The sequence below is a fragment of the Vicugna pacos genome, unplaced genomic scaffold (assembly GCF_048564905.1).
Source record: "Vicugna pacos unplaced genomic scaffold, VicPac4 scaffold_19, whole genome shotgun sequence".
Classification (NCBI taxonomy): Eukaryota; Metazoa; Chordata; class Mammalia; order Artiodactyla; family Camelidae; genus Vicugna; species Vicugna pacos.
The window spans coordinates 36411792-36433285 of NW_027328740.1; the positions used below are offsets into that span (position 1 = coordinate 36411792).

General features: G+C 44.3%; 2 long non-coding RNA genes across 2 annotated transcripts in view; one reads left to right on the forward strand and one right to left on the reverse strand.

The window, feature by feature from the left end:
- LOC140693453 (uncharacterized) overlaps positions 1–1994 on the reverse strand; it is a 51084-nt gene extending 49090 nt beyond the window's left edge. Inside the window, exon 1 of the long non-coding RNA XR_012069211.1 lies at positions 1734–1994. This is a non-coding gene — a long non-coding RNA (uncharacterized lncRNA). The remainder of the gene's footprint in view (positions 1–1733) is intronic.
- Positions 1995–18809: 16815 nt separating this feature from the next.
- Positions 18810–20219, forward strand: LOC140692940 (uncharacterized). The gene is made up of 3 exons (XR_012068578.1): positions 18810–18975; positions 19382–19489; positions 20002–20219. It is a non-coding gene; the product is annotated as an uncharacterized lncRNA (long non-coding RNA).
- Positions 20220–21494: the final 1275 nt, after the last annotated feature.

Consider the following 21494-nt stretch of genomic DNA (forward strand, 5'->3'; position numbering starts at 1 on the left):
TTAAGACTCTCACTGCTAATTTTGCTGGGACATAAATATGAAACATGTGGACTGCTGGGCTGGACTGCTAAGCTGGGTCTCTAATCCAGGAAGCTCAGTGTCTGCTCCCTGCACCCAGCTCCCTGTTCTGTTCATGCATATGCATCAAGAAGCTGTTTAGTGTCCATTTTAGTATCTTAAACAGTGCATTTCAATATTGTCTTCATCCACAAATACGTGTACCACATAGTAGTAATGATCAATCTTAGTATTTGCTTTCTTTGGTCTTAGAGAGTCAGATAAATGGATAGCAAAGATAACAAAGTCATAGAGGGCTATAATATAGTATTTCCTTTATTTCAATGACAGGATTTATTTAAAGAGCTTAGATATAACATCCTTGCATTTATGGCATCATTAAGCGTCTGAAGCTGTTACATTATAAAAACTTCATTTCTAGCGAGATGTTATCAGTTAGAGAAGAGCTCCTAAATTTGAGGGGTTGCTGTCATCTCAGACAGAGTCCCTAAAAAATGTCAGCAATCTGCAGTATTGCCATCATGACAAGAACCCAGACAGATGAAATTTGGAAAGCCCTGTGGCTTTCTAGTGTACAGACATAAAATGGTATTTCAGAGGGAAAAGCCTGAATTACAGAAAGTGATAAATGAAATGGTCTAACATGCATTTCCCTTTCAAAGAACTAATATGTCTTTTGTCGATAATAACATCTGTCAGTAATTATGAAAAGAGCTGACAGATGCATAGTACTTAATATAAGCCAGGGCAGTTGTATCACTGACACAGATTCATTAATCCCCATAGCATCTCTACGAGGTGGGTACTACAATTATCCCCATTTTATTGGTGAGGAACTTGATAGACACAGAGGGTAAATGACATTTACAAGGTCGACAGCGAGAAACCAACACAGGTGTTCCAGCTTGAGTCTACGCTCTTGGCCACTTCTCTTTTTTTTTTTTTTTTTGGTGGTGGGGAGATAATAAGGTAATTCTGGTGGGGGGTGGGGAGGTAATTAGGGTTATATGTCTATTTTAGAGGACGTGATGGGGGCTGAACCCAGGACCTTATGCTTGCTAAGCATGTGCCCCATCACTTGAGCTGTGCCCTCCCCTCTAGAGTCTATGCTCTTAGCTGCTAATCCTCACTGTCCCACATGGTAACTGTGGGGGAAGTACAGTTCATTCATTCACTCGTTAAACTCAGCCTTCCCGGTGCCTGAGATTCAGCAGTGAACAAGACAACATGTTTCCTGCCTTAAATGAGCTTGTCGCGTCCTGATATATTATCTTCATTTTACCCAGGAAGAAACAAGGTCAAGAAGTTTAGCCTTTTCCTGTTAACACCGGAGGATACATGAGGTGCTTTATTTCAATTCTGCCATTTGACTTACACCATGGGGAGGGAAAGCTGCCTTGCAAATCCTGGAGCTCACAAACCTGTTAATCCTGAATTTTTTTTAACACTGTCCCTTACTTGATACTTGATCTGAGAAAGGATGAAGTAAACCTAAAAATGTTCTAAGAGAGCTTGTGGCTTATACAAGGTAACTAACCAGCCACTGTTTACTATCCTAACAGGAATCTGTAGGCATATTTCTTTTCTTTCTCTTTTTTCCTTTTTATGGGCAGCTTTTAAAAACCAAATCAAACCAACCAAACCAAATCACTGATAATTCAACAGCAGGTTCTAAATCACCCCCAAGACAGCAGCTAAACTCGGTTTAGACTTACAATGCGGTTTCTGGTGGTTGGATTGAAGAATGTATCTCTATCCTGAATATAAAAGTCTTTCATGGAGCTCTTCTCAAATAGGGCAATGAAAAACTCTTGTTCCGGTTGTTGATACTTTCATCCACTTGGAGGACTTTCATCAAACAGCGGAAGTTATCAAAGGCTGAGGACCGGGTTTTCAAATCATTGGGCTTCAGAGGCAATATTATGTGCAGTATCTCAGCGTATGTACAGAACACCTCCCACAGGGGGTGTACTTTTGAAATACAAGCTTGTCATCCAAAACCTATATTGGGAGAATGAAAACACAAACCAGGAAAATATTTTCACATTTTTAGTATACAGATTTTTCCTACGTTGCTGGTAGTTAAAGCACTTGTGCAAACACACACATATGTCACACTGGTAAAAGTGAAGATATAATAAAAATAGATTTGCATTACATCATACATTTTTGCCTTAAAGATAATTTCTTTGTTGAAATTACTGAAAAGTTTTTTAAATTCCTTACAATTCCTTCATAAAATAACCAATGTTTTAGATAAAGAAAAGCAAACTTGTTAATTTTTAGTCCAAATTAGTAACTAAAAATAGAAACACCAAAATATTCTTTGCAGTGGTATTGTAATGACAATTTTTTAAATTTCTGAAACCTAGAACTATTTACATATCTGTTCAATATATTGTTAAACAGCCATTAAAAGGGATTTAAAAGATTTATATTTATTGATATGGAATATATAATAAAAGGAGAAAACAAAAAAATGTGAAATAATAATTTTCCTTTTTGGAAGGGAAAAATATCTTCATTTGAACAAAAAAAGTTTAGAAGGATTTTATGATCCTTTATATATAATTAAGGTACAGATGGTTTTTAATTCCACTGTTCTTTCACTTTCAATTTTGGGGGTAACTTTTTATAATAAAAAAATCTTTAAAAAGGTTCTTGCATAAATACATTAATAGATATATTTATGACTATATTCTCTGGCTATTAAAAAAGATCTCCTAGCTGTGGATCTGAAACTTACATTCCATAATGCAGATTCTGACTGACTCGCCTCCCAGCCCACAGCAAAGGCACGGCTAGTGTGACATGTTTCAAATACCATTCCAAGGAACATGCAGGCTCCCAGCCAATGGCTGCAAGGGGACTGACACTGATCTGGTTGCTCCCAGCTGCAGACCATCACAGATGAGGTTAGATCCACAGGCTCATATTTTCTCTGTCAAAAGAAATCAGAAAGTGTTAGGCTTTTACTTACACCAGGGAACAAGAATTTGTTTTTTTATGCAAAAAAATAACAACAAACCAATTTGAACCTGATGAAAAGACATTTACTCAAAACAGCACAGTAGCAATGAAGGTGCTCTGGCAGACAGGGACTTGTTGGATTCCTGTGAGTGCTGGACTCCTCACATGGAATTTCCTTGGCACTCCAGAAGGCCTGTGGTTGTCCTCATGGGTTTGTGGCCATAAGTGGCGCACAAAAGTCTCTGGCTTTGCCACAGTTTCAAAGCCTTTTTGGCTTATGAAAGGTTTTGCCCTCAAATGGAGTTTTCTTGTGTCCAGTCACTGATGTCATTTACCAGAGTTACAGTCCAGATCTGATATTCTAGACTCTTAATATCTTGCAGACATTCAAATGGTTCAGGTTTGGATGTGTATTCACCTCTGCAGGCCTGGACCAAATCCGATAAAGACACCCGGACAAGTTCAGCAAAATACAAAGAAATTTTTCTCTCTGCAAGACTGAAATGTCTGTGAAGCTATAAAAACATCTGCACCTACGAAAATAGGGAACCAACTCATCAATAACATATCTATCCATAATGCATGGACATTCAAAATAAATACTGTATTTACTCCTATTAAATTCTATCTTGCTTTTGCCAAACTGTGTCCTAAACTGAAAGGAAAGTAGGTAAATGTAGAGAATTTTTTACCTTTTAAGAGAAAAAGGAACCCTCCTACTCGGTTGGTGGGAATGTAAATTGGTGCAACCTCTATGGAGGACAGAAAAGAGGTTCCATAAAAAAATGAAAATAGACTTCCGTGTGATCCAGCAATCCCATTCATGGATATATGTTTGGAGAAAAATTTAATTCAAAAAGACACATGCACCCCAATGTTCACAGCAGCACAATTTAAAATAGCCAAGACACTGAAACAACCCAAATGTTCACTGACAGATGACTGGATAAAGAAGTTGTGGTATATTATATATATATATATATATATATATTATATATATATATGTATATATACATGTATGCATATATATACACACGCATATATACACATGAACACACACACAAATGGAATACTGTTCAGCCAGTAAAAAATAAAATAATGACATTTGCAATAACATGGATGGACCTACAGGGTATTATGCTAAGTGAAATAAGTCAGAGAAAGAAAAACAAATATTCTATGTATTAACTTATATGTATATCTAAAAAATAAAACAAATTAATGACTATAATAAAACAGAAATAGACTCACAGGTACACAGAACAGACTGGTGGTTACCAATGGGGAGAAGGAGAAGAGGGGAGGCAGGAAGGGGTTAGGGGATTGAGAGGTAAAAAGTACTAAGTATAAAATGGATAGGTTACAGGGCTGTATCATACAGCACAGGGAAATATAGCCATTATTTTATGGTGACTTTAAATGGAATATAATCTATAAAAATGTTGAGCCTCTGTTTTGTACACCTGAAACTAATATGATGCAAATCAACTACTCAATTACAAAATTTTTAATCAAAGTTTTCTTTTCATATTATTTGCAATAAGTTAGAAGCCAGCACTGTCAACAGAAACATAGTGCAATTCACAATTTTCCAGTAATCCCATTTAGAAAATAAAAAGGAACAAGTGAAATTAATTCCAGTAATAATTACATTTATCCCAAAATATCCAATATACTATCATTTCAAAAGTGTGATTGACACTTTTAAAACTTATTAATAATATTTTACATTATTTTTGTTGTACAAAGTCTTGAAAATCTATTATGTATTTTCCACTTATAGAACATCTCAATTCACAATAGCCACATGTGGCTGGTGGCTACCATACTACACAGACCAGATTACACCATTCACACTTCTGATAAATTAACTGCTCTTACTTATTTAAAAAACTTGCAGAAAAGGGTTTAGATATTCCCTCTATCAAACAAAGCAACCTTGACAGGTGGGGATTATTTTCATTATAAAGTGAAAAATAAAGGTAAGAGAGCCATGCTTACATGTATGTTAAGGTAACAATACCTTCTTAATTCATTCAGGACTTTACAATCTTTCTTCATATGCCAAGGATTCACTGTCACTGCGCAATGTTTTTCACTACTATCATCTTTGTGATTGAGAGGCTTCTGATGACCCTGCTTTGTGCTTCTGTACATAAAGTAACGAAACAGAGAAAAAGACCTTATTAAAGATAATTTAGGGGGGAGGGTATAGCTCAAGTGAAAGATCATGTTCTTAGCATGCACAAGGGCCTGGGTTCAATCTCCAGTAATTCTTCTAAAAATAAAATAAATAAATAAAAACCTAATTACCACCCCCCAGCAAAAAATTAATTTATTACTTTAATTAAAAGTTTAAAAAAGATAATTTAGTGCAGGCTTATCAGGCTACAAGAGCTACAATGAATGCCCCCACCCATTAATTTAGAAGAAGTCTCACAGTATTTCTCAACATAAAGGCTAAAATATAATTGAGAACACTTCCTGATGGTCAGCATCATTTTAACAAAAATGTAGATAATTACGTCCCTGTTGTCAAATTTCTGTCAGAGTTGGGCATGGAACATTTAGTTAGTAAAAGTGATTTTGCAGCTCTCTTTGAAAGAAATGCTGAGAAATGATCTTTTCTGTTGGAAATTAGCCTGCTTTTAAATTCTTCAGTAGGCATAAGTGTTTACAAACCAGGCAGGAACTGGATTATATTTTACATATACTTTAGAAACTGATTTGAATTTTGCCCTCTACCTGCAAGGCTATTTCTTAGGTAATAACATAAGCAGGCCACTATACTAAATTTTGTTTCCCTGTTTGCTTAATCCTCACAACAACTCTGTAAGCTGCTATTATTACCCCCATATAACAGATAAAGAGCTTGAGGCAGAAAATAATTTGGGTAACTTGGTAAATGGTGGAGCTGGGTAAGACTGCAGCCAGTCTGACACTCAGGTCCATTCTTCTCACCAATGTCTGATACTGCTACCTACATTCAGCAATGACCGCTAATTTCATATTTAAGTGTGTCATTTCTAAAAGTGCAAAGCTATATTAGTACTGCTGTGTAAATTATCCGTTTGAGATGTGATTGCCAAAACAAAAAAAGAAATAAAATCAGGGTGCCACTGAGGGGGGGCAAACTGCATATGGACGGACACAAGGGGACTTTGTGAGGAAAAAGTTGCACAAATCTAGAAATAGCTAAAATGGCTGACTTGTACAATTATAATGTGTGAATTTTATGGCCTGTAAATTACACCTTAATACAGATATTAAATTAAGAAACTGGGATACAAAATTAAGACTAAAACACATATATAAATCACACAAAGAACAACAGGCAAATATCATTATTTACTGCACCATTGTCCTTGATGCAGCTTCCTATCCTCACCCATTCCTGAAAGGATGATTCATTTTTAAAATAGTCTTTTAATTTATTCAGCAAATAATTTTTGATTGCCTACTATGTACCCAGGACTAGTCTAGGCAGTTGGAATAGATAAATAAACAATACAAAATCCTGTCCTCACGGAGCTTTGTTGGAGTCTAGCTGGGATGGGGGTGGAGATGACAATTCACACAACAGAGCAGCAGAGGAGGTGGCATGTTAGGAAAGAGGAACCATGGAAAAATCAAAAAAGGGCAAGGTAAAGAGAGTTTAGGGTATGGGATGAGGGTGATGTTGTATTAAATACCAGAGCAGGCCACACTGAGGACTGAGGTTAGAACTAAGACTTGGAGGTGAGAAGTCCCAGGTGGACGGAATAACCATCACCGAGGCCAGCGTGCACTTCGCATGTTCCAGAATGGGGGCACGGCTGGAGCTGCGGAGAAGGGTCAGTGCAGATCCTGTATGGCCTTGGAGGACGTTGTAAGGACTGTGGCTTTTACCCAGAGTGAAATGGGGAGGCACTGCAGAAGGACGACACAATCTAACTTAGGTTTTCGAGGCTCACTTGACTGCCAGGTGAGAATAGTCGAAACGGGTCAGAGATGAAAGGAGGGAAGCCTCTGCGAAGGGCTGTGCAGGAGGAGAGGACAGTGGCTCAGGGTAGGGAAGCAGCAGTGGAGGCAGGAACCATGGTGAGAAGTGGCTGGGTTCTGGATATGTTTTAAAGGCAGTGTTAAACCAGATCTATTGACAGAATTCATGTGGTATGTCAGTGAAAGTCAGAATAACTCCAAGTTTTTTGACCCAAGCAGCTGGATGGATTAAGTTTCCACTAACTGAATGGGGGAGGTTGCAGGAAGAACCAGTTTGGGGTGTAGGAGAACAAAGAGCTCAGTTTTTACACATGTTGCTTTTAAGATATCAGAGTTTCAAGTGAAGATGTCAAATCAGCAGAAGATTGTAAGAGTCCAGAGTTGGAGAGAAAAATTCTAGCAGGAGACAGAAATGTGGGAATCATGGGTCACACAGGTGGCACAGGAAGACATGAAACCCAGGTACTCAAACATTAAGATAACCTGGCATTAACCATAGAAGTTGTCCTTGAGGTCCTGCCTACTAGGTGTGGATATCAGTCCTATTTCCTGACCACTCGAGTTTTAAAAAGCAACTTACAAATTAATTCGTGCAAGACACTGCCTCCAGTGGGTGGGTCCAGAGCTGGAGTGGGAGAATTGGATGGTGCACACTACTCCCTACAGTAGAATGTGTGTGTGTGTGTGTACACATGTGTGTGTGCGCAGGGGGATGAGATACACCTGGCTTAAGAAAAAGAGCTAGTAAGTCTAGAAGCTGAAAGATGAAAGAACATCCAGATATGGTAGAGGGAACAGGGGAAACACTGTGTACTGTAAGACATATGCCCATAATGCCATTTCCCACCATCCTTTCATCAGGAACACAGTTGGAAAGGGGGGAATTATGTAGATACGTGTGATGTACACAAACTTTCTGAGTATGTAACACAGAATATCTACATATGTAGCAAGTTAGTGATATTTATATATGCTTCAAGTTTAAAAACAAGTTCACAACAGAGGGAAAATAAAATACTGAGGAGTGGTAGAAGTATCATAGAAGGCCTTTCAATGCTCAGAATGGAAGCAAAAGCAGCTTCACCCAACAAAGAACGTCAATAAGAGTCAAGAATGTTTATATTTGCTTAAGAAATTGAGAGTTACAACTTCCTGCTTTAAAGAATTAACATAAGACAGATACCACACTATAAGCAACGTCTATACTGGAGCTTTCTTAAAGCTATTTTAGTTCCTGCTTGTTCTGATGTACTCCAGACACTCTGCAAAGAAAACCTTCTATTCAAAAGCTTAAAGGAATAAAATAAGAAATAACACTGCATTCTTTTCAGTGGTCTCTGTACTGAAAGTCACTTGCAAATGCAGCACCCTGCCACAGGTCCACATTTTTAACAATAAAGACCTTTGTGCAATTTTTCAATTGCTATGTGACTTTGGGTCAGTCTCTCACTAAGAAGCAGAATGGAGAACCAGAAAATGACACATCAGGTCTAAAACTACAGATGTGGGAGATGAACCTACACCAGGAAACAGCTAAGTGGGAGGGTAAGGTTTACCTTTTAAGTTACCGTAAGTGCAGTTACACCTGCTCCCTGCTTCCCCTGTGAAGTGAAGAGCTAGTCTTTTCCAGAAAAGCTCTCATTCTGAGAACTGTCTTCTTTAAAATATTCGGAGATTCTCTTTTAAGGTTCTTGCACTTTTAAGCCTTTCCCCAACTCTACATCCTATAACAAGTGTAAAAATTATCCTATAGCCTATTGTTACAGAACATACTCTACAAAAGCTGAGGTTTCCCAGGGTTTGGATCCCAGAACTCTGCTACCAGATAATCCTAAAGCTTTCCTTCCATAACAGACTCTTCCGCCAATTCCCAGCTGTGGGCAAATTCGGCTTCTCAGATCAGGTAACTTTCTAACTCTGCCTACGAACACTCTGCTGCCAGGAAAGGAACTCTCAGACAGAAAGCACACAATGCCCCTAGTGAGGGTTGCCTCCTTCAATCAATCAAGATGCCATCACCAAGCAAATATTTAAACCTACTGCAAAACCTCTAAAGACATCTTACAAACAATATAGTTTGTATAGATGCATACTATTTGCTCTGGAATAGTGATTTCCAATGGAAGGAACAAAGGACCACATGACCCAAGCAATTTTTTAAAACTGCACATAACCATCCCTCTTCACGTGAGGATTCAGGCAAGACGGTCTTACAGGCCTAGGTGTAACAGAATGACAGCACCTCTAGGAGTAGGTTGAAAAGCAGCGAGGTAGACTTCTAGTGAAAGGGGGTGATGTAATAGGCCCCATCGCCCACTTACCTACCAGCACAGGACAGTCATCTCAGATCGAGAACAAACACTTTGGGAAACAGAGGTTGTTTATATTTTTATGATATTCTGGTGGAAATAATGCCCTGAGTCATGTGAAGTTGTGGCTGCAAAATTGAACAGGGGACTGGACATTTTCACATTCAGGACAAAAATAGCCCCTGGATAGCCACCATATCTGCTCTCCCTTTTGCCTGTTCACCCCAAAAGCTGCAGGACTCTCCTGCTTGCAATGACACCCACCACTTCTCACAAATTCTTGCCAAGTTCACATCAGCAGCTGGTGGTGTCAAAGTCACCATTTGTACTGCTATGAAGTCCCTCCATTTCTTTATATCCCTTCTATTTTCTCTGTTGTCTTCCTAGCTACACTTGCATTCACAAGATAGTTACCGCACTAACATTGCCTCTGTAATCAGTCCAGGATATAGGAAGTAGAGATTCAACTGTAACCAGTCCCAGAATACTTGTCATGCCACACTAGTGTCCCAAAAAATACTCTGGCATCCCTCATCTCACTCAAAGAACCACTGCATTACTTAGAGGTTGTAAAATTAGAGGGCTTTCTCTACTGGGAAACACTGTGGCTTGTGGTAGAGTTGTGATTTCAGTTTTTGCAACTACTTACAGGCAAAAAGACATGGCCCGCAAATTTTCTTCAAGCGTTTGGTATTTAAACTTTCATTAGATACAGAGCCGGTGGACTAACCGTAATCTATGAACATATGGTCATATTATCAAATAATGTTCATGTCTACCTTACAGACATGTAAGAACTTGGATTACACCTGCAAGCCTCTAGGACTTTAGAATTAGATGTGAAGCATCCTGTGAGATAAAAAACCTCCTATCCAGTCACAGAACACAATTATAGACAACATGACACTAATGTCACTGAATACATTAGTATAGTCCATGTATGGTTAAGTTACATCTCCAATTTCTCAGAGCTGGAAAGGAGATGTCTAGAAAAGCTGGAAAAGCCCAATTACCAAAACAGCTCAAAAGTTAATGCAGACTCCTGCACCTCCCAGAGCAGAGGGCGGAGGGGGCATTGCCCAACACTCTGTCCTCCCCCAGGATGTGGCATGTGGGGAAGCAGGCAGGAATGGGTGGCTGGGACTCGGAGGTGGAGAGGTGATGAAAGCAAGAGTGGAACTGCTCTGGTCCTAGAACAACAGAGCTGTAAAAAGCTCGGCTTCAGTTCAACCAACTCCCTCTCCCACTTTCCCTCCCACCTACGTGACAAACAGAGCACAGCCAGGCACTTTCTGCCCATGACGGTGACTACTAGTAGGAAAGGGACCAGGATAAAAGCATGTCCTATAAAAGATCAGTCTGATTTTAAGGCTATGTTATAAACAATGAACAGCACTGTCAGAGTGGGACACTTGTGTGGCGCTCAAGTAGGGAGGAGGAGGTTGAGGATCCATTTCCAGCACTTCCATGTCTTTTATCACTCCTATTTCTGACCTTTCCTTTGCCACTTTTTGAAGCACTGCCATCACTGGCAGGTAAAGGGGCAGCAATGTGACTTGGCCATTTGGCTGATGGGGCTACATTTCCCAGCAGTGGAATGAAAAGGCACTGGAAGAGGATCAGCTGGAAGATGTGAACTGCGGTCCTGGCCTGTGCCAAACACTAACCAGGTGACCCTGGGATAGGCTCTTAGTCTCTCTGGGCTTCCGGCTGTTTACTTATAAAAGAAGGTTTTGTCATTGCACAAATATATCCAATATGAAATGTAACATGAAAGTCAAACATAATGACATCTCACCTGCTTGCTTCAGGGAACTGTACAAGCACTGAACACTATGTGAATGTAAACACAGTCTTAAGAAAACTATTGAGGTAAAGCACTAAACTGAACATGGAGATAAAGTTTTATGGATTTTCTTGGCTTTCTTTTTTAATTGCAACACTGAATTAATAGTTATTAGCTATAATCCACACCACCACCACTGCGAATAAATAAAGAAGGTAAGCACTGCCTGGATGCCTGTTATTGCCCGATGCTAAGCAGGGTGAGGGGTATAAAGGAGGCTGAACAAGTGAGTCTTCTCCAGTTACCAGCTAAGTGAGGAGACACATTGGAAACCACCCAGGAATGGTACCAAGTCAGTACTCAAATCCAAGATTACAGACTACTGATCATAAACAGTACAGGAATACAAAGAGGAGCTAGAAGTATTTGGAATAAATAGGGAAGACTCTATGAAGGGGATGGGGCTCCAACTAGTTCTCAGGGCAATTCTAAGCTGTTTTAACTGAGGACTGGATAGGAAAAGGCTGGTGACTCCTGGTTTTTAATAAGGCACAGGTTACCCTAGGAGGCTAAGTTACATAATGATTGGAACAAATAAGGTAAGTCCAAAATGATGAAGGGTCGAGACTCCCTGGCTGAGATCTGGTTGTGTTAAGTCTTTGACTTGACTGTAGATGTGGGAGCACCAAAACTGTAGGTTGACTGAAAGGGGGGGAGAGAATATCCAAGAACTCAGCAGAAGGAAAAATTCATGTATCAGGGATGAAAGCTCTTCATCAGAGTATCAGCAATCAGAATAGACACTTGAAACCAAAAAACATACAGTTCAAGAAGCTGACAAAATGTGGAGGGTGGTGAGAGAAAGATAAATCAAAGACCACTCCAAGCCTTTGTGTATTCAAGACCGAAAGAATGATTATCCCACTGAATAAGTGGAGACGCTGCAAGAAAAAAGATTATGAAATCAGCTTTAGACATGTTGAATCTGACGTATGAGCTAAGAGTAGGTTTTCTCTAAGAAGCTCAAAATTCAAAACTGAAGCCCAGATGTTGAGTACAGGCTTAAGATGCAGATGGACAAGACATGATAAATCTCCTAAAAGAAAACATAGGCAAAACATTATCTGACATAAATCTTAGCAACATTCTCCTAGGGTAATCTACCCAGGCAATGGAAATAAGAGAAAAAATAAACAAAAGGGACATAATTAAACTCATAAATTTCTTCACAGCAAAGACAACCATAAGTAAAACAAAAGGAAACAACAACCTACGAATGGGAGAAAATATTTGCAAATGATACGACTAACAGAGGCTTAATTTTCAGAATATATATAACAGCTCATACAACTTAATAACAAAAAAACAAACAACTCAATCTTAAAATAGGCAGAAGACCTAAACAAGCATTTCTCCAATGAAGACACAAATGGCCAATAGGCACATGAAAGAATGCTCGATATCACTAATAAACTGAGAAATTCAAATCAAAACTATAATTAAGTATCAGCTCCCATCATTCAGAATGGCCATCGCTCAAAAGTTCATGAATGATAAATGCTAGAGAGGCTGTAGAGTGAAGGGTACCCTCTTACACTGCTGGTGGGAATCTAGTTTGGTGTAGTCATTATGGAAAGCATGGAAATCCCTGAAAATACTAAAAGTAGACTTACCCTATGACCCAGCAATCCCACATCTGGGTATATAACTGGAAAGAACTCCAATGTGAAAAGATACCTGCACACCAGTATTCACAGCACCACTGTATACAATAGCCGAGACATGGAGGAAAGCTAAATGTAGCAACAGATGACTGGATAAAGAAGTTGTGGCATATTTATACACTGGAATACTACTCTACCATGAATAGGACAAAATAAAACCATTTGCAGCAACATGGATGGAGCTAGAGATCGTCATTCTAAGTGAAAGCAGCCAGAAACAGAAAAATACCAAATGATACCACTCATATGTGCAATGTAAAAAAAGAGAGAAAAAGACACTGTGAACTCATCTACAGAACAGAAACAGACTTGCAGACTTAGTAAACAATCAAGGTTACCAGGGAAAGGGGATAGGAAGGGATAAATTTGGGAGTTCGAGATTTACAAATGTCAGCCACTATATATAAAAAGAGATTTTAAATTAAGTTTCTTCTATATAGCACAGAAACCTATGTTCATTATCTAGCAATAACCTATAATGAAAAAGCTGATACAGCCACCAACTGAGGAAGCAGGAGAAGAAAGGAGAGTTAGTTATGCTGGGCTAGAGCCCACTTCTAAAATCCTTGTCAGCCACTGAGGCTGCCCCGAGTACACTGAGCTTTCCTCCCACGGACAGGCTGACATGACATGCGTCCTGCAAACCTGGGGCAGCAGAGGCCGTCCCCAGGTCTGGCCCTAGGGGAGATGGGAGCAAGTCCACCTGCTCCCCTTGGGGCAGCACCCCTCCCTGCAGCCCCCGCCACCTGACTGCACCACGCCTGCATCTCAGGAAACCACTGACTTGAAAACAACTGATCCATGAACCTGGGGCAGCGGCAGGGAGATGGGCAGCGACCTGGCAAGCTGGTAGACTTGCCCCCATCTCCCCCATGGCCTGTCCAGGGCTCGGCCTCTGCTGCTCCAGGCACGGTCCGCAGGTCAGCCTGCTCTCGGGAGGAGGGCACGGTGTGGTTGAAGGCAGTGGCGGGTTATGGGGCCTGCCCATGGGAGCCCTTGGATTTGCTTCAAACTCCCCAGCGCATGGCCTGAGCTTGGCCTCTGCTGCCTCAGGTTCGTGGAACTCAGGTTACAGGTCAGCCTGCTCCTGGAAGGCGGGTGCTGTGCTGTCAGGGAAAGGCGGCAGCTGCGATGGCGGGATTGGGGCTGCCCTGTGAGAGCGCGGGGGTTGCAACAATTTCCCGCTGCTGCTGCAGCCATCCCAGCACACTCATCGCACCGAGCCCATCTCCCAGGAGCAGACTGACCTGTAACCTGAGTCCCACTAACCTGGGTCTTTAGAGGCCGCCCCCAAGGTCAGGCCGCAGGTAAGATGGGAGCAAATCCATGGGCTCTCATGGGGCAGTCCCCATTCCATCCGAGGCCCCGCGACCGCACCGCACCCACCTGCAAGGAGCAGGCCATCGTCTGAGGGCCAGTCGGAGATGCTCCGGAACCGTCCGGCGCCCTCCCAACTCCCGGGGCTGTACCTGCTCTCCTAAACCCGTGTATAAGCGGCGGCAAAAACACGGTGTTCAGGAACTACTAATACCGGGGTTACCACGAACCACAGCGGCGGCTGGGACCCGCCTCAGGGTCCTAACGGGACGCGCGGCCGGGACCTCACCTCCGCACCCCTCCCTGGGCGCATCCTCAGCTGCACAGCCCAGGCGTCACCCGCCGGCTCCCCGAGCAGCGCGCCCCCACCAGCGCCCTCTTAACTGTCCGGCAGCGGCAGCCGAGCCGCGGGCAAGCGGCGGCCCAGGCCCCAGGCCGTGTTCCTATTCCAGGAGCTGGTCCAGGAGCAACCGGCTGCCGCCAGCTTCCACGCGTTCTGGGTGGGTTCCGGCGTCCGCGCGTCTGTCCGTCTGCGCGTGCGCGCCCCTCCTCCTCCCGCCCGCAGCGCAAACTGCTCGGGTGGGTCTCCTGCTTTACCGGCCCTGGCCGCTGGGGCCGGGAGGAGCCAGGTGGGGCCCCTCCTGCTTGTCCCGCCGGGTCTCCATCCCCAGAGCCTTCACCCAGCCACCGACTGGGTCCTGGCATTGAACTAGAACCACGACTGCCCTAGGCCAGGCCTCACCCACCCAGCCCCACTTTCCCTGCTCAACTTCCCCTCCCTGTTACTACCCTCCCACCACTGGCCAGGCCCAGTCTCCCACCAGACCTTGAAGACAGGGCTCCTTCTCCTCACACCATGGTCCCTGCCCTGACACTCCATCCTGCTAGGTCCTAACCTATGGCCCCTACACCCACAAGCTTACCCCTCATGCCTCAGCACAGGACACCCAACATCCTGAAATTATCCCCCTCACCTCTCAGCCAGGTCATTTCCACTCTGATCGGGCCCCACACCTCTCAACCTGTACCCCCACACCATGGGATCCCCTTAAATCTGAGTGCACCCCTACCCTGAGCTCACTCACTCACCCTTCACCCTGTGGTTGGGGTGGGGAAATCCGTGCTCCAGTAATGATGACTACTGCCACCAGTGGGGGATCGAGCCTAGTGTGCACCTTCAGAGTTAATGTCTGAGGCTACAGGGTGAGGCAGGCTGGGATGAAGGTGGTTCCAATTCCTGCCTTGGCACCCTGATCCCCGCAGCCTGTGCCTGAACTGACCTGATGGGTCAGGTTGATCCCAGACTGCCAGCCACTGGCCTTGGGCTTTCGGTGGTTGATGGTCCTGATGGTGATCTGGACTCCTAGGGCAGAGGCACTGGGCACGCGGACCTTTGGGGTGGGGGAGTTCAGAGTATGCACTTAATCCCAGGGTTAGACATCAGATGGTGGGCTGTGTGCATGGGGCTTTGTGCATGGCATGGACTCAGCACAGGTGGGTGCAGGGAACTTGTTCATTCACACCAGGCCAGAGGGAAGAGGGAAGGGAGCTTTTAAAGTGTCAAAGTGAGGAAGCCAAAGCTTTAGAGCAAAGTAGGAAGGTGCACTGGCCAGGCCACCATGGATCTTGCCGCAACGCTTGTCCCTTGCATCAGGGGAGACTGGCAGTTGACTGGCCAATGAGACATCCCCTGCTGTGGTATAGTTTACAGGCAATTGAAGGGATTTTGAAAGGTAATTTTAATCCAATAATTTTCAGTTTCTCTGTGGTAGATTAGGTCCAAAATCATGGTGAATCTGGCAGGGATCCTGCCTGAAATCCAGCCTGGGACAGTGGAGGACCCACCCAGGAATCATCCACTTAGCTCTCACCAAAAGTCACTGTAATAGAGAAGAACAAATCTGACTCCATATTGGATCTGTTCCTTTTCCTTTAACCCTCTGCTGTGTTATCTAGGCTTAGACATGCAAGCTCTGCACTTTTTGTAAAACAGTGTTGCCTTTAGCCTGAAATAAACAGGAGAGCCTATTCTCAAAAGTCTGAGCTTTAAGGATATTAACACTTTGCACTCCTATAAAGATAACAAGTTGCAGAATAGAAAAATTTGTTTTGTTGCAGGTTTTGCAGGAACACCATGATCTGACCCACGTGGACAGCTGCAAAGGATTCCAAGAACAAAGAATTCCTACACCAACAAGTTTGCAACAACCAACCCCTCCCCTTTTTAGTAGAAAAGGAGCCTGAAGTTGACATGGGGAAGATGGTTCTCCAAGATATTAGTCCGCCATTATCTTGGTGTACAGCTGTTTACGTAGACCAGGTCATAGTGCCTCTGTAAATCCCCTAACAAAACAAAAGTAGTTTTCTATTCTACAACCTGTTGTCTTTATATAAGTGCAAAAGTGTTAATATCCTTAAAAAATCAAAGCCTTGAAAGTAGGCTCTTCTGTATATTTAAGGCTAAAGGCAACATTGTTTTACAAAAGGTGCAGAGCTAGTAAAACTAAGCCTAGAAAAGAGGGCAAAGGGTTAAATCCAAAAGGACAGATCTTCTATGGAGTCAGATTTTTTCTTTTCTATTATACTATATTCTATTTTTGTTTTAAGTATATAAGAATAAAGTTTAGCCTTTTCCCATTTTAAATTGTGCAATTTTAAGGAGCATTAATTGCATTCACAGTGCTGTGAGACCAGCACCACTTGTTTCAGACTATTTCCTTCCTCAAAGTAAAAGCTTGTATACAAAGAGCACCCCACGTCCTACCTCCCCTAGCCCATGACAAGCCCTAATCCCCTTTCTCTCTCTATGTCTTTACGTATCCTGGAGGTTCCCTATCAGTGAAATCGTATAAAAGGTGGCTTTTTTTTGGTTTGTCTGCCCACATATCTTAAGTAGGGACGGGTGAATTATTTTTTTTTTGTTTTCACGTGAATTAGCATTTTTGTATTTTGAGAGGAAAGTCCAGATGGATTAAAGATGAGACGTACCAAATGAAGCCCTTTTAGTAACTCTGTGTATAATCTCGGGGTAGGCACTGCTGTTCTAACTGTGAAACCAGAGCCAGAAGGGAGATGCTTAGCTCTTCTTGTGGCAAAATAAATCCAAACAAAAGCAGAAAACAAAGGCCAAGAAAGACAGCTGGAAAGACAAACCACAGCCTGGAAAAACCTTTCCTCATGACCCAAGATCGGAAAAAAGCTTCACATCCCTGTGGTCCAAAAAGCTCTTGAAGCCCAGTGTTCTGAAAAGAAACAAAACACACAGAGTCAGTTCCAACGAGAGGCAGTGCAGGTGGCCGGTTTGTACTGGAGATGCTTGACCTCTCAGGTGAGGACACAGGCAGACAGACAGACTGCAGAGACAGCATTGGCCACCATCACCCTGGCAGGTCTTTAGCCCGGTGACAACCAGCCCTGGTGACAACGTGAGCAGGCAGAGGCCCCAGGAGGTACCCTGGAAGGAAGAGCAAATGGACGCTCCTCTCCGGCAGAACAAGGTGTAGGATGCATCAAAGTGCCACAGGTGCATCCCTTCCCTAGCAGTGCTGAGCCTTAGAGAAGATCCCACCAAAGTGCTTGCACAATTTTCAAAGATAATGTTTCTTCAGTAACATGAATTCAAAATAATCAATATGTCGTCAAGGGATTTTCAGAAGTGACCTGCCCTGGACCCGTACAATACACACACATAAATACACACATATACACATAAATATATACACACATACATACAGGAAAAGAGACAGACAGACTGAAACACAGAGAAGCAGGGGGAGACAGAGAAACAGAGAGAGAGACAACTCAGAGAGGCACTGAGAGACAGAGACAGAGAGAAGGAACACTGGAGCTGGTAATGAGTGGAACTCACATACATTTTCACAAGTCAGTCTATGTGTCAGAACCTGGTCCCAAAGTCGATCCACCCTCCAGGGGAGGGTGTGGGGATCCCACAAGGGTGTGGGAACAGAAGGCAAAAAGTAGGAAGCCATTGTGGGGCAGCCCACCACAGAGGCCGAGATGGGACACTGGGCCTGTATGTCAACATGACAGAATGACCTAGGAGGTTGTATGCCAGAGCGGACGATGTCAGAGTTGTATTTAATTTCAGTCTCACGACTGTGAGCGGGGAAGCAAGCAGCAAGGAAAGTGACTTTCTCCAGACCCCAGGGCAGACCCCGGCCTGTGTGGGGTGTGCTTTGCACTCCACCAGCCCTCTGTGGGTTCCTTCCTTTGCTGAGTCTGTGCACGATCTCCCTGTGATGCCAGCCCGTGGGGGTGACAGATGCAATAGGTGTTTCTAGGTCTAGAGACAGGATGGCTTCTCTAGGAAGCAGGGGCCAGAATGATCCCCACTGTGCTGATGGGGGATTGGGGAGACCCTGAGAGGCACGTGGCTTGTCCAGGATGATAACACTGCTGAGTAGGGGGAGCCAGGTCTGAACCCAGCTGTGTCTTCAGAGCTGCGGCACTGGTTGCATCCAGGCCTCCCCAGGGCTATGGGGGGGCTGAGTTGGTGTCACTGTGTGTGGACATGGCATGGAGTGAGAAATGAGAGATTGGAAGCCCAGAAAGGCCCTTGAGGAGCTTTGTGTCAGGAGGAAGCTTGGAGAAGTGGACCCCAGGAAGTGACCTCACTTCCCTGGCAATAGAACCCAACAGAACTTGGAACCGAAGTCACCAGGCACCCGCTCTGTAGAGAAGTCCCTACTCAGCTCACCTGGTTGGAGACAGAGGCATGTTCTGCTGCATCCCATTATCCTGAGGCCACAGGCCCCGGAAAGCCCTCAGCGAGGGTCTCTACCAACGCTGCCGGCACTGGGTCAGGTCTCACCCAAGGCGCCTCTGGCCTTTTGGCCAGAGAGACCCAAAGGTAACACAGGGAGGCCCAGGGCAGGCCCCCCCAGGCTGGGCCACCACTCAGATCCCATCCAGGTAGCCACACGGCCCCATCCTGCCTGGTGGAGGTGGAGCAGTCATGTTGGGGATGGGTATCTGCCTCAAGAAAGAGCAGGACAGAGGCCTGGGGGCCCGGTCACGTAGACAGCCCAGGACAAAGCTGGCTGGCTGGGATGTGGAGAGCCGGGGAAGGGTCCTGCCGCCCGAGGTGGAGCCCATGCTCTCTGGGTATGCATTTTCCCTCCCGGATGTCTGCGCTGAACAAGGTTCCGGTCTGATCTAGCAGCAGAGGGTAGAGTCTACAGAATCAGGAGTGTTCCTGGCCGGGAAGGACTCTGAGACTTCCATGCTGGGTCAGCTGCTGGTCACTATCATTGCAGAGCCAGATACCACATGTTGAAAAGAAGCTGATGAATAAGAACACCAACGCCCCCTCCCCAAGTGAAGGACTGGTGTGTCACTCTTCTGAGGGCCAGCGCAGACTCCTGGTGGGTCTGGATATGGAGGGGTCCCCACCACCATGGCCCACAAATCAGTGGGGCAGGCCTCCGAACCAGACATCACCCAGGGCTCTCCCAGGGACCTACCCGGGGCTGACGGGTAGCTCAGCACACCCTGGTCTGACCTGGAGCACCGTGCCCACCTCGCTGCAAGTCAGGTGGAGGACCAGGAGCCCCCGAAGCAGAGACCAAAGGTCAAAAAAGCAGGGCTGGTGTATGTGTGTAGGTGAGGGTGGGGCGAAGGCTGGGCCACACAGGGAGGTGTCCCTAGAGGCTACTGTTGGGACCAGAAAAAAGAATGGCCTCAGAACACCTGTCTGGAAAAATTCAGTCACAGAATACATCCTGTGGGCACTTTCTGGGTGGGAGCTGTCTGGAAAGCTCTGGGAAGATTTCTGTCCTTGTAGAGGCACATGGAAAGGGAGGCAGGTGCGTAAATTTTTCCTCTCTCACAGCATGAGATCTTCCACAAGACTTAAAACTCTCTCCACTTCCAATAGTTACAGAGGAGGCAGGGGCAGGGGAAGATGTCAGAGACCAAAAATGGGACGAACTGGATCCAGCAGGAGACCTCGAGCTCCCTCCTGCCGCTCCTGCAGCTCCTCCTGAACCTGCGTCTGCAGCTGGACTGCTGGGCAACGGAGAAACAGTTCAGGCATCACCACCACCTGGGGTAGAGCCCCTTCTGCACCCACCCACACCTTCTTCTCCAAAATGTTCTCCAAAATTCCACCGTCAGTCCCCCCACAAACTTGACGTCCCTTCCGCTGGAGATGTTTTTGTTTCATTTTCTTTAGTTTCCTTTGCTTGTTTCACATCATTTATGACATCCTTTATTTTTCTTTTTAGAGTTTCATGTAATAAAATGTAGACTTTTCCCCTTTTAAATTGTGCAATTCAGGAGCATTAGGGGCATTCACAATGTTGTGCGACCATCACTACCATCTAGTTTCACACTATTTCTTTCCTCAAAGTGAAACCTTGGATCCAGAGCATGCACTCCCCTCCCTCCTCACCCAGCCCCTGACAACCCCAAGTCCTCTTTCTCTTTGCGTGTCTTTACCTCTACTGGTTGTTCCCTGCCAATGAAATTTTAAAAAAGGATTTTTTCCTTCCTGCCCACATGTTTTCACCCGGGGCTGAGGATTTTTGTTTGTTTTCACTTGGAACAGCATTTTTATTATTTTCAGGGGATATGCAGGGGGATTAAAGATGTGATGCACAAAATGAAGCCCTTTTGGTAACTCTGTGCATAATCTCAGGGTAGACACTGCTGTTCCCCCTGTGACACCACAGCCAGAAGACACAAGGGAGATGCTTAGCTCTTCCTGTGGCAAAAACAAAACCAAACGAATCAAAAAAATTAGTAAAAGCCCAGAAAAATTGCTTGAAAGGCAAACCACAACCTGGAAAATGCATTCCTCATAACCCAAGGTTGGAGAAATTTTTCCCATTCCTGTAGTCCAAAATCCTTTTGAAACTCAGTGTTCTAAACAGAAACAGAACAGGCATGGGCAGTTCCAATGAGAGGCAATGCAGGTGGCCAGTGTGTGTTAGAGATGCTTGACCTCTCAGGTGAGAACAGAGGCAGACGGAAACACTGCAGAGACAGCATTGGTCACCATCACACTGGCGGTTCTTTAGTCAGGTGACAACCAGCCCTGGTGACAATGTAAGCAGGCAGAGGCTCCAGCAGATCCCCTGGAGGGAAGAGTGAAGGGACGCTCCTCTTCAGGAGAACAGGGTGCAGGACGCATCAAAGGGCGACAGATGCATCTCTTCCTCAGAAGATCTGATACTTACAGTTCATCCCGCTAAAATCCTTACACACCTATTCAAAGATGCCTTTTCAAGGGTGTTCATCACAGCACTGGTTGAAACAGTCGGAATTAAAGCAACAATAATATTGATGGAGAGGGGATGGGGTCCATTCGTTCTGGTTCATGTGGATGAATGAATGCTGTTCAGTTGGAAAAGTGGGTGCCTGGTCTCA